At 44.8% G+C, this 17,764-nt stretch overlaps 1 protein-coding gene across 1 annotated transcript in view; it reads right to left on the bottom strand.

Annotated features, from left to right (window-relative positions):
- TIAM1 (TIAM Rac1 associated GEF 1) overlaps positions 1–17,764 on the bottom strand; it is a 193,556-nt gene that overhangs the window by 125,205 nt on the left and 50,587 nt on the right. The window contains exon 3 of the mRNA XM_071754695.1: positions 9,969–10,028. The gene's annotated coding sequence lies outside the window, so the exon portion shown is untranslated. The remainder of the gene's footprint in view (positions 1–9,968; positions 10,029–17,764) is intronic.

Raw genomic sequence — 17,764 nt, 5'->3', positions numbered from 1 at the left:
ACTAATACTGCTAAAGCAAAGGGTGGGTAGGTGGGGGCATATTTTGGCTCAAGCCATCTTATATTCAAACATAAACTGAGAAAGAAAGTAATCTTAGATCGTGGCTTTTTGCCTTTTAAAAAAAAAAAAAGCCTTGGATTTCAAACTGGATCCCCATGATGTATAAGCTCACAAGAGGGCACTGGTGGAAAACCACCACACCAAAATCAGAATCACTGCTACCCCCTCAAATTGACATTTAACACTGCCTGCCTTCACTTTGTCCAATAAAAACCTGAAAACCAACCCTTGACAATTAAAGAACGTGAACACCATGAAAAATTACACCAGACTGGATGCATCCATACTCCTTGTTATCATAAAGACTTTCTCAGCCTCATGTTTCTATTTGAGATTAAGACGGGAGCTGTGAAAGGCAGGTATTGTTCAGCCACAAATAGTTCCCTTTCAGCCTCTACAAAAGTAAGGTAATGAACTACAGAGTTGGTTTTTTTCCTTTGGAAAGGTCAGCAGATATACCAGCTCCTGGGAAAACTGATCCTCCTTGTTACACTGCAAGGCTACTTGAAAAATGTTTCTAATGAGCTACAGGGAGTGGATGCTGGCCATGAGCCAGCACCCTTGCCTGCCAAACCGAGACAAACGACAAAAAGCATAAACCACCTCTGGACCAAGTAAAAGTTAAAATTTAAAGTTTGCATCTCATCAGGCTGCTTGTGGCTGGCAGTTCTCACATGGACTTTGCACGGCGTACGCGGGCACTTTGCTCACTGACACCCAGCCCACAAAAATTCACAGGCACAGATGGGATTCCTCCTATTTACTGGGACACTCCAGGTGCATACAGGTAAAATACAAATCTCTGTGTACACAGGATTAGTATCTATAGAAAAGGCCTGCTTCTAATAATCTAGCCTCAAGAAAACACCCACAATGATGAAGGCTTTTCTGGACACACACAAGCAGACAAACACACACATACACACATACATACCTGAAGTTGCCATGAGCAGAATTCTGCACCTTCTAAACACTGGGATGGTTTTATAGGGTACCTGGTGCTGTCTGGCTGCGTGCAGTAGCTTCAACACAGCTCCATTCGACTGAGGAAGTGGGTACCAGTGGGAGTCCCTGCATTGCACAAGCCTTGCAGCATCGCCCGCAAGCCCATTTGGTCCTTACCACAACTGCTGCCTGGTGCAACAATAAGCCAAAGCTTAATGAAACAGGGACCATTTCCTTTTTTTCAGAGGAGGCTCCAGAAGGAATATTTTATTCAAGAGTTCTAAACCAAACAGCCCCTCTAACTTCTCTGAAACTAGGCGATAGCTGCTGTCATTTTCATGCTGCATTCTGACACGTTTCCACCACATCCCTGCCAATAATTTTGTTGGAAATATCAGCTCAAAATGAGAGTGACAAGCTGTATGCTGGTGACGATGCCGTCAAATGACGGATATGGTAGTTTTACATTAGCTGTCAAAATTTTTCAACGCTAAAAATAGGTATCACAAGCTTTTGGACTCACTGCATTGAAGTAATAAACACGTAGTGTATTCACACCTTCAAAAGAGCCCAAAGACACTTAAAAAAACTAGCAGTGTGTGATGCAAAGGTCTCTAAGCATTATTTATTTTGAGCAAGAAAAACAACACACTCCCATATGAAAACTCATAACAGCTCTGGCCAAAGCAAAGACAAAATGCTGCTTACAGCATGAAATGCAGCAGCACAATATGTGATGCAAACACACACAAAGGAAGAAAGATACAAAAAAAGCTTGGAGAAGATAGAAAATTGCATTCTTGTATCTCAGCTCTTGGTTCACATCCCAAGGAAGATGTGGGTAGGGAGGGTAGAGATCTTCCTGTGGCAGCTTCTCCTTTCCCTCCTGCCACCCCCCAACCAGCCCCAGTCCTGCAAGAAAGGGCCCAGAGCCATAAGGCTGGAGAAGGATGGGAAAGTCTAGGAAAAGCAAGTAGGTTGCCAGAGGGCTGACATTTCCCTTTGAGGAATGACTTCTCCGGATGTCCCAATGATGGTCACCATCCAAGCAGCAGGTTGCCAAAGGGGATGTTTTTTTCATGGCTAAGATGTTACAGGGGGAGGAGATGGGGGGGAAAGAGAGAACATTGACAAACTTAATTCAGTTTGCTTATTCCTTCTGAGTCACTGAGATGACTAGCACAGGCAGAGCTTTCCCTGTATTAGGCCAATATTTATAGCAGAAAAAAAAAAAAAAAAAAAAAAAAAAAAAAAAAAAGGAGCATCATAAGGAATCACTAATTAGATGTTATCATAACACTGTGTAGAACTGAAGCAGTACTCTGGTGTGCCTTATAAATAACTACCAAATTAACTTTCACAATGCCCCTTTGAGGCAAGCATTATCCCCATCTTCTGCACAACCAAGTAGAGAGCACCAGTGTTCCCTGTTCCCTCAGAGCCAGACCTTGAGCAGAGGCAGGATTACAACTGGTGCCCTGGTCCCCTGTCACTAACACCTGACCTGGGCACAACCTGATTACCCAGAGTGAAAACCTGATTCAAAACACAATCCTGCTAAGTTCGCCAGAGCACCTGATCTGCCATCTATGTTTTTATGCCAACAGTGACAAGACAGAAAATTAAAGCCCAGCAATACTTGAAAAAAGCATGGTGAGACAGTTGGCTTAAACCTACCAAAGCCAATGCTGCTGCCTTAAGGAGAAACCTCACCCTACAGCCATACACTCCCCTGCTGGCACATACTGGTGCTCATGGCAGGCCAGTGGCTTGCTGGGGTGAAAATCTGCCTTGCTGAAAAAAAAAAAAAAAAGGCAGAGTTTGGGCAGATAGATCCTCTGCCTTGACCAAGTGCACAGCTGCTCCAGGATGAGACATTAAAGAAGAAGAAAGAACTGAGAGCTGTCTGGTTACATCTCCCATACCATGGGATGGTTACATCAGACCATCAACCATGCTGCTCCTCTCTCCAGACCTCTTCTAGGGCCACCAGCAGGGCCTGCCTGGTTATCATCCCAGCCCTGTGCCTCTCCACACACTGGTCCAGGCAGCATTTTCCATTTCCTTGCCACTAGGGTGAAATACACTCACAGCCATGAGCTCAGGACCTGAATTCAGGGCTGACTGAGCAGTTGACCCCACAGTACCTGGCACTGGCATGACTCTTTTCACTCTAGGGATAAATTCCAGCTTACAATAGCACAAGACCAAGACACAGCCTCTTCCCTCGCTCTCAGAAGAAGCCCAACACCATAGCCCATGGTTTGTTCAATGGCTCAGTCCCTCTCACTCATCCCAGAGGAGGCACCTTCTCACACCTCATGGAGAAACCTCTTCAAAGCCATAGAGCTCGGGACTATCATACAATGAACATCTCCTGACTCCTCTGGCACAACAGGGAACACCCTTCCAGTAATTCTTCTGTCTGGGCAGTGCTTTCCTGTGCATCTGTCACCTTTCACTGGAGCAAATGGGCTACCAAGTGTCCTTGCTCCCTCCCTCCCACAATGACCTTTTTTACTGAAGGAGAAGACTACAGTAGCGTAGCAAAGCTACCACCACTGATTTTCAGAGGATGAGTTGAGGTTATAAATGCTGCAGCTGGCAGGCAAAGCACAGCCAGACTTGTCATTCCCCAGAAATATCAGAGAGGCTGAAGGATGTATGACTCTGCTTTATGTTTTAGTGCCTTGCCTTTTCACATTAACTGGTTCTAGCTATTTTAGGTCTTTTTTTTTTTTTTTTTTTTTTTCCTTTTAAAAAACTGCATTGAGTTTTTTAATTGAAAGACAAACAAACTTTTATCAAAAAATATGTTTTTTTCTACTTTTCCTTTTTATACTCCCTTCATTCATTGCCATGATTCAATGCCTCCTCTATTACTATCTACCTGCTTGCCAGCGCTGAGTTCCTCACAGTGAACAAACCTTTATTTTCAAGGCATAGTTTCTATCCACCTACAGCCACTCCTCAAGCATCCATATTGGTGGTAGCCATGCCAAGTCTGGGTACACCATGTTACAGTGGTCATGAAGTGAATCACTGGCAGTTTTGTCTGGATACACAGAGATCTTCACCATGCAGATGCTCAAGATGAAAAAAAGTGAAGCAAGATGAAAAAAGTGAAGTGAGATGAAAAAAGTGAAGTGGAATCATGTTTTCCAGAGAGGGTGTGCAGGCTCTGTCCTTGGAGGTTTTCAAGAGCTGCTTGCAAAAAAGGCCTGAACAACCAAATCTGGTCCTAAGCTGGCCTCCTTCTGGCATAGAGTTGAAGTTGACCCCTACACGTCCCTTTGCACCTGAACAATTCTGACTCATTGACCCAAGGCTCAGGAGCATCTTCACAAATAATCATCAATCAGTCAAATGCCCAGGACCATTCCTAGCATAGACAGCAAAACCCACATCAAGAAGAGACAGCCTTTTATCAGTGTTGGGTCCACTCAGCTACACCACCTTGAACCCTCCTCATAGCTTGGGGAAAGGTTTGAAACAGTCAAACCATGACTGTGACAGCTGCATCTTCCTCCTTCCACACTGGCTGCCAAACCTACTTGCCATCTTAGCTCTACAGCTACCTACAGCACCCCCAACCCAACTTGGTCCAACAGAGCTAAGGATACACTTAAGCAAATAGGTCTCTCCTAATCTGAAAGACACTGAGTGCCAGAACACTCAAAAAAATGGTTTCACCAGCAAAGCTGCTGTCTTCCAACAGAGGTTTATATACTACCCAGGGGCAGGAGGATGGCAGCCTCCCGAGAGTCCTTAGCAGTCTGCAGAGCACACCTCTATCTATACCTTCATTCCCAACCCACAACTCAATAAATCTGGGGGGATTTCTATATATGTAGCTTGGAAGCCAAGAGCAAAGCACAGCAGAGGCATGGTAAGATGGGATTGTATTGAGAAATGTCACTCGTGCATTTTGCTTTGAAAAGAATCAAAAGTACAGGAAATTATTCAGACTGCCTTTGATACAAAAACAAGGAACTGAGAAGCACGACCAGGAAACACTCTTTAGAAGCTGGCTCCTTTTCATGGTTAGCAGGCAAGGAATTGAGGTGCAGAACCAAGAGCATGAGGGAAGCATGAAGCAACTGGATGCTTCATCTCTGAACTGCAGTTTCAAGCTACTGCCTTTCTTTTGATACCACTAAACTTAAATAAAATAAAGAGTTTCCAAATCTTATTCCAAACTACTATTTGGATGAAGGCTACAGCTTATTATGGACAAAACAGGTAAAGAATATATGGTTTGTGATACTCAAACAATGGCCCTGCTTGTACAAGCCCACTCCTGAGTAATTTCAAACCAGTGGCACCACTCACAAACAATGAGTACATACATATACATTCATGGGGTTGCACACTCACCTTTGGAAGACCTCCACTGAAGTCTGACCTGAGCCTTCAGCTTCTGACTCCATTGCCACTTGACCTTGCCTTTACACTTGCAAAAAATGTGTTTTGAACACTCATAGAAGCATAATTTTCCTGGGTGATCCCCAAGACTAAGAGTTCATGTACAGATTAACTGCTTAAGCAAGCTCAAGGGCACAGATGTGGTGTCTTTTACTGGCAAAAGCCTCGTACACTGAAGATTTAACTCTTCTAGAACTGCTGATTAATTTTCCCCAGTTGCACTTTTTTTCCCCTCCTTTTAAAGTCCTGCCTCTTGCTTTTATTTCTTATGAGGCTTTTCAGTATTTGTCTGTTACTTGATCATTAAAGCCTGATTTGTGATTAAACACAACATTTGGGGGGTGGACTGCAATGCTGCCTGCTGTCACTGTTCCAACTCTAAGAAGCTCTGGGAGATATCAGGATATCAGAGCAGATCCTTCTCTGCATAAGTCTGTTTCTCCAAAAGTTATTTCTCCCTCTCTTCTATCCCCATGGCCTCAAAAAACCCTCTCTGATTAATGCACAGCAGGAAGAGCTGCATGGCATCAACAGCAGCGGGTATGTATTAAAGTGGCAGTAAACAGGGCAGTGACAGGGAAAACACAGAAATATGTTGCAAAGGAATAAAACAGCTCATTTTCGTCAGTTGCATTAGTTTCACAAAAGCAGTAATCAGAGATTGTATGCTTAACTATGTCAAGAATGCTTCACTCAATAACTTGTAGAAATTACTTTTATAACTTGGCCCATTTCCCCTGCTGTAGCCACACTCAGCAGATAAGGGAACTCCTCAAACTTGAACAACCTCGTTCCACGTCTTGGGATTCTGCAAAAACCAGCTGAGCTATCTGGAGGCCAGCCAAGGTCGGGCCAGCTGAAGTTGGGCCAGCACAGAGGGTAAAATCATCATCCCATTTCAGTGACAGAGGATGGGCCTAACAGCACACACATCAGCTGCAGCAAAAGGGAGCCTCCTATATCAGCCATGGATTAAAGTCCTGGACAGACCCCTAGAAAAGCAGAATAAAAGGCACGGAAGGCCTCAGATCTCCTGCACTGTTCCTATTAGGTGATTCTGCAGCACAAGTGACTCACAGCCTCTCCAGGGATATGCCTCCTCTTCTTCACTCTCCATCCCACCTTCAGCATGGATCTCTGGTTTCTCAAAGTATCTCCTTGACATAATCTTGCAGGACAGAAGTGTAGAAGCTCTAAAATCCACAGCAAAAAAAGCAGAAACCCATAGCTGGCAAGGAAGGGTTAATCAAAAATGTCCATCCACCAGTGGGCGTTAGAGTTGAGGATCCTAACAACTTGGATTGCCAAACAGGTTCTAAGACACCTCCTCAAAAATGACACAGCCAGATGACACTGAAGGACAGAGAAAAGATCAGGGAGCCCCAGGTGCATGTGCCCTACAAGAGGGAAAAGGAGGGGCAGACCCCCGAGTGGTTGCATATTCATGCAGCAATAACAACATTTGAGAATTCATTCATTGAAGGCAGCAGAGAAATGAACAGTTCAGAATTAGGATGCACTAAGGCACTCAGAGAGGCACCCATGTCAGAAGTAGGGGGCTGAAAGCAGAGGGTATGAATGCTCAGCAGCCCCTTACAAGGCAGGGGCTCTCTTCATGGAAGGTCAGGGCCCAAGACCTCCAGGCAATACCCGGAAGGACTAGTCTGAAGTATATTGTGAAGAAGTCCAAACTTTGCAAGATGTTTCACTAAGCTGTTTCCTTCTCTTCAAACAGCCTTCAGAAGAGTCCAAAAGCGCTGGGAAGTGGCTGGATTCCCAGCACCCGGATAAACTGTTCTGATGCACTGGCAAGGATAGTGCAGAGGGTGGTAGGAAGCACCAGGCTACAAGAGAAGTTTTCCCCTCTGTCAAAGCTTCCAAGAGACATTACTGATGAACTAAGGAAAAAAGTGGCTAAGCACAAGAGCAAACCTTGTTGAAGTTATGCTCCACGGGCTGCTCACAACCTCCAACTGTACCTTTTTTGTCTCATTGAATAATATGCAGCAAAGCCTTTCAGGCTGCCTGAAACTGCCCATCGTTCCTCAGCAAAAAGAGTTCGCTGCCAGATTGATTTTAGATACATTAAAAACACCTTTTATATTAACCAGACCTCAGGTGCCTGCTTAAAGCTGATTATCATGCTCGCAGGTTTTGCTATCTATGAGTGAATGGTGACAGATCTTTCCTGGAACAAGCACCAAAAGCTGTGGAGTTTGCTGAGAATTTGCCACTCTCTTGCAGATGGGCATTCAGAGGTCCTGCGACACAATAAAGAAACATGCTGAAGGAAATGTAGGTGGCTGTCTCCATCCTAACACCTTTCAAACCACCATATCCAAACTTCATTAATTAAAGTAAGGATGGGCTCTAGCCACAGCACATCTTCACTGATTTAGTCAACAAGAGCAGAACTTACAGTAAGTAAAGAGCAACAAGATATCAGATGCAGCTTTATTAAATGCAGTGTCTCCAGGACAAGCTTTCAGTCAAATTCCATGTATGTAGGTGTTGCTATTGGCTACGGCTGTAATTTCACACATTACCTGAGCTATCCCTTCCCCAAGGGCTGGCAATAGTGCACTGCTAGCCAACAGCACCCCCAGGCAGCCACCTGTCCCCCATCCCTGCCTCTCCTCATCACACTTAAACTACTCCACATCAGTGCTGCCACATCTTGCCTATGCGTTCCCACCTCCAGCCAGCCACCAGCCCTCTTTTACTAACTTGGCTCACAAAATGCAGCTGTCCAAAAGCCCCACATCTTTATTTGCTGGATATTTTGGCCTTATTGTGCAATGAGGAAAGCACCTGTGGCGCTGCAAGGAATGGAGCAGGAACACGTGGCCCTGATTAAAATGATAGCTCTAGCTCAGAGTCAGGCCTGCACCACTCAGCATCAAAGCACAAAAGGGAAAACATCCCAGCTTGTAGCTCATTGGGTGACAAACAGACAGTTTATACACTGGCTCAGTACCTTGGTCTGATTCACAACAACCCTGGTGATGCAGATGTGTGACAGAGCAGGATGCCCCAAAACATAAGTGCTGGACTTGGACTTATAAAACCCAAGCTGTATAAAAAGCACAAAAATGTCACATATGATATTCATATGATATTCCCTTTCTTACACACACAACAACAAAAAAAATTAAAATAAAATTAACTTTTGGGTTTACTATGAAAGGAGCAACAGCCTTTAGAGCAGCAGCCCCTTTGGCATTAGTAAATATTTCATACAATGAAATGAGAGAAGGGAAGAGAGAATTAAGACCCCTCACATTTTTCTCTTTTGTGGTTTGTTGGTTTTTTTTAATGCACTGTCAGTCTTTATCCTCAATAAATGTTTGTGCATCTCTTTGTAATATAAGTGTCAGCATTCTGGTGGATTGGAACCTCAGGATTACAGCACTTGTAGAATTAATGTATTAGACATAAAACCCATAACATTTCATTATCCATCATAAACTGCATGTGTTTTCACTCTTGGGAAACTGGAAATATCACCCGATTTCACTATAATTTTCTGTTAATTGACTATTCTGCCACATACTCACATGCTGACACATTGAGTGTGATGATATATCTGTCTTCTGGCTTCATTTTTCTTTTTCTACAATGCTGACTTTTTTTTAAATCAATTTTTTTTAGTGTTTTTATCTCTATGAAGGTATCACACTACAAAACCACTCAGTTGAAAAAACAAAACTTACCCTGGAATAAACAGAGAAACAAAACAGATCGTATTTGTCAGGATTGAAAAGACACCAGAAGAAACCTATCCTGATGTCTGAAACAAGGGCAGAAGGCAACATGGAGGTAAAGAAACTTCAGACACAACAGGCAAGGCTTCAACTCGTTCCCAGGCACGCTGGGGTCTATGGTCAACAGTGAGGCAGTAAAGAACAGAAACTGTTCCCCTTCTGCGGTTTAAACTCCCTGTATTTTTCCTTCCCACTATTAGGCTGGCTGCAAATTCAAAGATTTGCATAAACCACAGATTTTGTCTGTCTCTTTGAAAGGTCAAAAATTAGAAGCAGCACAAACACACACGACAAATAGGCCAGCTGGCAGCAATTTAGAGTGACCACATGGAGGAAGTGTGGAAAAGAATAAGGGTAGGAGAGGAGCCTTTAAAAGGCTGGGTCATATTTATCCTGCAAGTTACAGGGTGCCCCAGGGGAATTTTGTTATTTAACCAGTTTTGTATCTTTGCAAAGATTAGTGACAAACTATTCAGATTTAGTGCTGTCATGTTTCTATAAACATTTCTGAATATACTTTCTTTGATAAAGCATGCACCTGCTGAAATGATTTTTCGTATAAACATTTTCCTATGTACTTCACTGTGTATTTCAAAAAAGCCTTAACATTTCTATTTCTAAGAGACCACTTATTCTTCTCTGCAGGCTATGGAGCATTGCCCTAGGACAGGGAAACAAAGGGACAAGTAGGCAGAGCAGAAGGATGGTGGGCAGGTGCCACAAACAAATACAACCATAAAAGTCATCACCAAAACCACCCTGGTCACTACTCACATGAGGATGTTACAGAAGTAAGTTGGAAGGCAGGGAAACATTTGTTGTCCCACGAAGCTTCTGGAATGGAAGAGAAAAATTAACCGGTCAACTTCAGATGTCAAGCCAGATTTATACAGCTGGTGTTAATTACCATGACACTCATTACCTGCAACAGACTGCTGCCAAACTAAGGCAGCCAAGGAGCTGGCCAGATTTTATTACTAACATCACTTCACCTTATTAATGAAGGGGGGGAAATAATCCCAATCCAAAATGTTTCTCACTATTTGCTGCTGTTTATATTTTGCCTGAGCCACAAAAGCTAATTAAGACAGTTTGCCTTTGGTTTGCAGTCAGTCAGCTCCAGGCACTGAGAGCTGCTGTATCTGGGGCTGCCAGTCCTGCAGGGAACATTAATTGCTTTAAAAGCAACTCTTTCCACGGGATTTGGGTTCAGCTAACTGTACCATTTCTATTGATCTTGAGTTTTATAAAGAGCTTGGCTCTCAGTTGCATGCCATCAGCAAAATTACGCTTGGGGGCCAAATTTGGTTTGCCTGGCTCTCACAAAACAATAACCAGAAAGCACTGACATGAGTTTAAAGCAGTCAAGCTGCATGTGTTTAAATATAAAGCTCTAGAATGTCTATCCAACCAAAGTAATAAAAGGTCACTTATTCACAGCAGATATCACCCTCTCCAGAGAATAGACTCCTGGACTGACTGACAACTCTGAGCACCACCCAACTGAAATCTTTGACATCCTTTCTTCCTGACCAACCCTCTTCACATCACTTCAAAACATGAGCTTGTGAGAGGGGAGAGCTTGCTGACAGCCCATTATTTAAAACTGTTGTTTTCCTACAATAAGAAAATGGGAAGAGGAGAGCTTCCCGTTGTGATTTGACCCACCACAATGCACTGAGTCCTTTCAAAACCCTCACAGGCTCCAAGTGCTGTCGGTGATGTAACGTCATCAGACATCTGCCAAATAAATAAGCAAGCTCTGACGTGCCTCCCTCCAAACCTGCAAAGCAATTTCCATCCCAGTACGGGAACTTGTACCAGGGTTTAATACTCTCTTCAGTTTATCCCCTTCCACAAAGTAAATCTGTGCCCACTACCACAGGAACACGCTTAATCTCTGCAAGCAGATGTCAGCCTCCAAAGCTGAGAAAATGACTTTGTTCTTTAGAGAATTTAAAATGCAAGAAGTTGAAATGCCCAGATGATTTTGGTAACTTAAACCCTGAGCGGCAGCACCTGCTTTCTGAATAGCTGCCCAATTAAAAACCCTCTGCTGTTTTATGCATCCATAATTCAACACTAATGGTCTTTCGCTAGCTGACAATCTATGAGCTACGGCCAAAGAGTGATGCTGCTGAAAAAAGACCAGAGAGGAGGGAGCTGCTAAAAACAAACAGCTCAAATCCCACAGTATCAACCCATGCAGCAGCTCTTGGATGAAAACTTCCTCAAGCCAGGGTGCTCCACAAGGATCCACCAGACTCCACACATGCTCTCCGGTAAAGCCATGGTAAAGAAGCTCCCGATAGCCCCAGTGGTAGATTTGGGATCTAGATCCCCATGTCTCAGATGTACAGCTAACACCTCCCTCTGCAGCACTCACAGAAATAAAAGCATCTCCCTCTACTATAGGGCAGCTAAAGTAAGAATCCAGTATGCTGCAGGTAAAACAAGGCATCTTCCCGTTTATTTACATCAGCACTGGCAGAGAAGGGGAGGAGAAAACCAAAACAAACAAAAAAAAAACATAATAGGGGGGTTTTGCCCCAAAAAGCAGACAAAAATAAAAACCAGGAATACACAGAAAGGATCAGCCTGCCTGCAGGATTAGCAAGCACAACAACAAAAAGCAAGAAACCACAACAATCCCCTTAGTTGAACGAGAAATAAAGAAGGCAGGCTTCTCATTGCAGCCTGCTTGTCCCATGCCACCCAGGGCAAAAGGAAGCGAGGCTGGAGCAGGACAAATCACCAAACATTTAAAAACAGCTTCAAATATTCAACCCTGGGCCCAATCCACCTTCACAGTTAAGAGGAATGGCTCCTGGTGGTCACTAAGCCAGGACAAAATCACTCAGCCATTTACCAAAAAAGTCTCATTTAACCTGTGTTGGTTGTCACCCTCTCTCAGCACAGCGAGGTTTTCAAGACAGAAATGCTTTCCCTGTAAATGGGCAGTAAGTTAACTAAACACACTGTGGGTCCCACACACACTGCTCATGGAGCAAGGAGGACTTGGCAGGAGAGGGACTGTGTTTATGGGGAGCTCAGGAAGGACACCAGAAACAGATTCCCAACCTTTCTGGGAAATTTTATCTGTTACTACATGTGCACGAAGGATATCAGTTTGGAAGTCTTAAAACACGCTGGCATGGATCCTAATGACAGCAGAACTGTCACTCTGCTATGATTAAAATCTGTGTCGATACCCAGGGCTGGGCTGGGAGCTTCTCCCGTTTCCCACCGCCTCCAGAGGGGTGCGGAAAGCCCTGGGAAGTGGCTGTGCTGGCCTTAGTCCAGCACTCAGGTCACCAGCAGCTTCGGAGAGCTTCAGTCACCACCTGCTCAATGCAGACTGTCTCCTTGGGCATGTCTGTACCACACACCAGCAGCCCACAGGGAGCACATGCACCAAAATCCTTCTTCTGCCCCACAAAACCCAGCCCTTGTTCCAAAAGCAGCTCCCTTGAGGCATTTCTCTCCCTCACATGGCCAGTAGCTGAAGACCACAGGTGACAGACACACAGACCATGTGCCAGACCAAGCCCAGACCAGACTTTAATCCACCTAGGCCAACACATCCTTATGACAAGAAGACAGACCCCAAAGCTTCCCAAACCAGAGAGCAACAAAAAAAAGCCTGTCCACTCTCCCCATCCTCAAGTCCCTCTTGCAGAAAAAACAGAGCCAGCCCTCACTTGGTGGCCACTGCTACCAAACTCGCCAGGTAGCAAACGTGCTGTGGGTATGGCAGGAGGTGTCCTGTAATTAAACACTGCAACAAAACACATACATGTAAAGAGGCCAAGTTAAGACGAGGAAGAACACCAGTTCTGATATCTTCTAATGTAGCTTGCTTAAGACAGAACTGTCAATAATGCACATCTGACAAAGGTTGGGATGTACACCTTTTAATGTGTCTTTTGAACAGCCTACACAAAACCAAATGAGAATTTTTTTAAAAAATTAACATTTTTCCATGTAAATTAAACAAGGTACTTCTAGAAGACCTACAGTTTCCTTACCTTTGTATTTTGTGTAGGAAAAATCTGTGATGCCTGACTACATTGAGGTCAGAGTGGTCCTATTCTCTCAACCCCAGGATTTCCCCCAGTCAGAGCTCCAGCCTTCTCAAAGATCTATTTTGTCTTATCTGCAAAGGTCTTCCCTTTTGCTGTTCCAGAAAGTCTTACTGAAACCTGAGCATCCCCTACAACTAAAATCTCCAGTCCTTTTCTCAGATGTAAGAATGGCTGCAGCAGTACGGTATCGTCATACTGTACTTATCCTTGAAAACATGCAACTCCAATTCAACAATCCTATTACATATGCTCCTAGCATTTGTACAGAAGAGATTTAGCTTTTAGCTCTCCATTGCTTTATCTCTTTCTGTGTCTGTCAGTGCAGAAATTATCTCGGGCTGTAGACAGGTCACGTCCAAACGCTTCTCCTATCTTGCTGCAAATCTGGGAAAAAAAGCATCCGTCACGTAGCTTGCACTACCTTGTCAGGCTTCCTAGCTCAGCTTTTAATAGCCACCCCTCTAAAGTGCAAAGAGTCAGTGATGCTGTGTCCCTAGTGTCCCATCTGTAAGAGATGCTATGAAAAGGACAACTTGTGCAATCAAGGGGTCTGTTCAATCCCCTTCTGAGGTGCACAGGGCAGAAGGAACAGGTGTCACCCTCGTAAGGACTGGGGTCATTTCCAAAGTGATGGCAGCACAAAACTAACAAGATAACGGGCAAAGAGCCCATCTAGAGCACAGCAGTCAGAAGGGGAGCTCCCAAGAGCAGAGACAAAATGAGGGGAAAACAATAAACGGGCACTTGCACAGATGGAAAAAATACATTCTATATTTCAGTGATTTGCCCTAAAACTCAGGGCTGGGGTTTGAGGTAAAGTCATTCTGTCCTACTCTTTTCTAGCTCTGATTGCCCCAGCTTGCATGGACATTCTCACCTCATGGGCACTGCCAGCTGCCCATGGCCTTTCCCATGCCCAACAGTATTCCTGCCAGCTCACTGCTTTTGTCAGCAAACTGAGCCACCATCAAGCTGTCTCCATGGCTCAGGAACACACCCACCTCTTGCATAAAAAAAATGCAGAGCTAAAACACATCTGTTTCATTTATTCCAACTACACTGTTCCTACAGGCCTATCTTTCATAATATATGTACATATTTCTTGGAACACCTTCTCCTATATCTAATACTGAGATTCTGAGGTAATGCTGTTTTGCCATTCACCTGCCAGGGATATCCTGCCTTTTTCACCATGGAACCCCCTTCTGTGCTCTTGCCCAAGACCCACCTCTTACCTCATCCCATTTTTCTTCATATTGCAACTCCCAACACATTCCTGACAACTCACAGTTTAGTCACTACTGGCAAGTTTAAACTCTGGCTATGCAGCATCTCTCAGGGAGACAGCTCTATCTCCGTGAGAACATCAGCCCAGCTTTCTAAATACGCAGCTCTCAGCAGGTCTGATGCTCCAGCCCAGGGACAGCCCACAGAGCAGACAGTGCTCTCGAGAAACTCACCCTTTATTTACAAGTATTAATGTATTAGTGGCACTTATAGATGCCTTTGACTCATCTTGCAGCAGCTCCACTCAAGGAGCACTAACTGGAATATACATCTAGGAAAGGAAGGATTATGATAAATGGTATTTGCAAGGTGGTTTTGTCTGCACTGATGACCCCACCAACTAAATACTGACACTAATACTAAAATTGAAGGACAAGAGATGTCACACAGAGTATACTTTCACCGCTAGTTCAAACCAAAACCATGAAAGGGACAGCACAACCCAGGGCTGCCCATTCCCACTGGCTCCTTCATGTCACCCAAGCACGGCTGCACCCATGTCTTTTAAATCAGGCTGCCCAAAAACTCATCCGATGAACACAGGTCACTTATCAGCTACATGGTCTGAAAACACTGGTACTGGTACTGACACAAGCAAGGCAGCAGGAACACAGAACACAGCAAAGGAGGAGGTGGGATAATACTGTTCCCTTCAACAGCAACTTAGCCCTGGAACAACAACAAAAAAATAAAAAATAAAATAAAATAAAATTACCCAGATGCTCAAGAATGTTTTTGGGGTTTTTTTTCCTTAAAAGTAAGCCAAGAGAAACAAAGAGCAGGCTGCAGTCAGCCTCAGCCATGATCCCTCAACAACAATGCTGCTCAAATCAATTTCTTCCATGTTTTTCCCAACCCACCTCCAAGGCAGGTTTGCTGGTTTGGCTTCAACACCCATGGAGAACAACCCATCTTGTCCTCTGAACATAGCATCCCCATGACACAAAGAGCCATTTCCATTAACCAAGCCTGACTTCAGCTAACAACACTGCTTTACCAGAAATTTTTGTTTTCTTTTTTTTTAAATGGCAACAAGGTGCTTAGGAGTAATCCCAGCCTGTTCTGCTGAGTGGCATCTTCTCTCCCCCCTTGCAGCACCATGAACTCCTTGCACTGCGCTGTTTTGCTCTGCCCCTGCAGCCAGACCCCAAGGTGTGCCTTCTGCAGCCCCTCACCCTTGACCTGCCGCTTCCGAAATCCACATCCCATCCTTTTCCTCTTCCTCTCCCTCTCCCTCTCTTATCTGGAGCATTCCCAGCAGGCCACAAGCCCAGCCTTTGTCTTCCCTCCAAGCAGCACTGATCCCCATGCCCTCTCCCTACCCCTGCTCCCCCCCATCACCCGAGGCTATTAACTGCACTGTGGTAGTCAAACACCATAAAGTTTAGGAACGTATAAAAGCCCCAGGAGGGAGGAAAAAAATAGCCATTGTGTGTATGCTGAGTGGTTTTATTTAAAACACAGCTTACATCTGAACCCAGACACCAGCGACTGCAGACAGAGTCCTTCTCCCTTAACCTGTCTGCTGGCCACGGGCCATCGCTGTGTCTGCTCACCTCGTGTCTCCCTCTACAGCTCCCCAAGGTGCCAGCTCTTTGCTGTCTGCTTCCCCTACCCCCTAGCTCACTCCACACCGCCTGCCTTCCTCATCGCTCCCACCGCCCTTCCCCACATTCCTCCAGCAGCCTCGTGTCTGCACAGCTCCAACTCCTGGGGGGCCTCCAACAACGAGGGGGCCCTGGGGCAGCTGCAGCACAGGCACTGGGCAACAAGATAGGAGCAGTGGCAGCTACAGACCCTTTGGCTGCATTCCTGCCTTCTTACCACATCGGAACTGCAGCCCTCCGGCCAGCACCGGTGTTACCACAGGCACCCCCCGTGCACGTCGAGCTGAGCAAGAGTTTCCAGAGCAGAAGTAAAGCGGTGCCAGAGGGGCTCACCTGAGGGCAAGGATGATTCTTGTCAAACGAGGCCACGGCAAAAGAAACCCAACATCTCAAGATGTTCACTGTGGCTTGAACTGAAGCGCTGCAGCACGTGACACGCTGTGATTGCTGTCATGTAGAAGACCAGACTGCACCTGAGTCTTCACCTTTGGTTACTGCTCTGCCAGTGATTCTGCAGAGCGAGAGCAGCCCTTGCAGAAATGCATTCTGGCTGAACAAGCTCATCTGTGCTCACAGCAATGTGAACTGGCATTCACAGGTACCTCTGCCAGATCCCCTTTCAAAGGAGAAACCCAGGGATTCGTGGACAAAGAGCCACAGGTGCAGATGATGATCACCAGGTGCAGATAATCACCACTGCCCTGTCCTCAAGTTTCTGTGAATCCATCTTTCAAATAGATCAAAGAGGGCAACCTCCTCTCTGGTTGCATTTCCAGCTTTGCCTTCAAATCAGACTCTCTGATGTTTCTGCTTCTCTTTAATTACTATTTTTCTGTCTCCTGGTCCTGTCCATGGCTCTGGACTTCTCTTACACTGTTTACTACACTGCCAACATCACTTTCTCTGTGCCCATCCAGCCTCCTTCTTCAAACTCCCTTTTTTGCATCAGTTACTCCAAAACCACATTATTCCAGCTTATCTTACTGCTTTCTCTATGATAGCGCTGTGAGATCCAAGTTTGGACAGGACTGAGCACACCCCAACCAACCCCAACCAACATGGCAAATGAATTCCCCCAGAACATGTGCAACAGCATCAAACAGGGCAGCAATATCCACGATGTGACTGCACCAGATCACTTTGTGTACACATACACACACAGATAAATATTCTTGTAAATGTATTCTGAGAGGAAGGAGGAACCAGAGAGTTCTTCTAACCTACACAATTCTACAATTCTGTCATCTTTTTGCAAGCAAAATATTCAAGACTAGCAATAGAAACAGCACTGCCCACTTAACAGCATGCAGCAGGTCTTTTCCCAGCTCTACTGTAGTGCCACAGTGCAACCTTTGCTGTGATATTTCACTTCTCAAAAAAAAAACCAAAAAACAAACCTAATAATCACTATTTATTCTTATTAAAGATGATATGACATCAAAGGTCTTCTTTTGTAAGGCACCTAGTAATTTACCAATGAAAACTGTGATGTAACTAAGTAGATAATTGTGCCTATGCTCAAGATTGAGGAACATCCCTAGAGTATAACTTATTATTGTATCGCCTGAAAAAATCTTGTGAATATAAGCCT

This window comes from Heliangelus exortis, chromosome 1 (genome assembly GCF_036169615.1).
Source record: "Heliangelus exortis chromosome 1, bHelExo1.hap1, whole genome shotgun sequence".
NCBI lineage: Eukaryota > Metazoa > Chordata > Aves > Apodiformes > Trochilidae > Heliangelus > Heliangelus exortis.
Note: the sequence above shows the minus strand (reverse complement) of the source record. Positions and strands in the feature narration are given on the sequence as shown.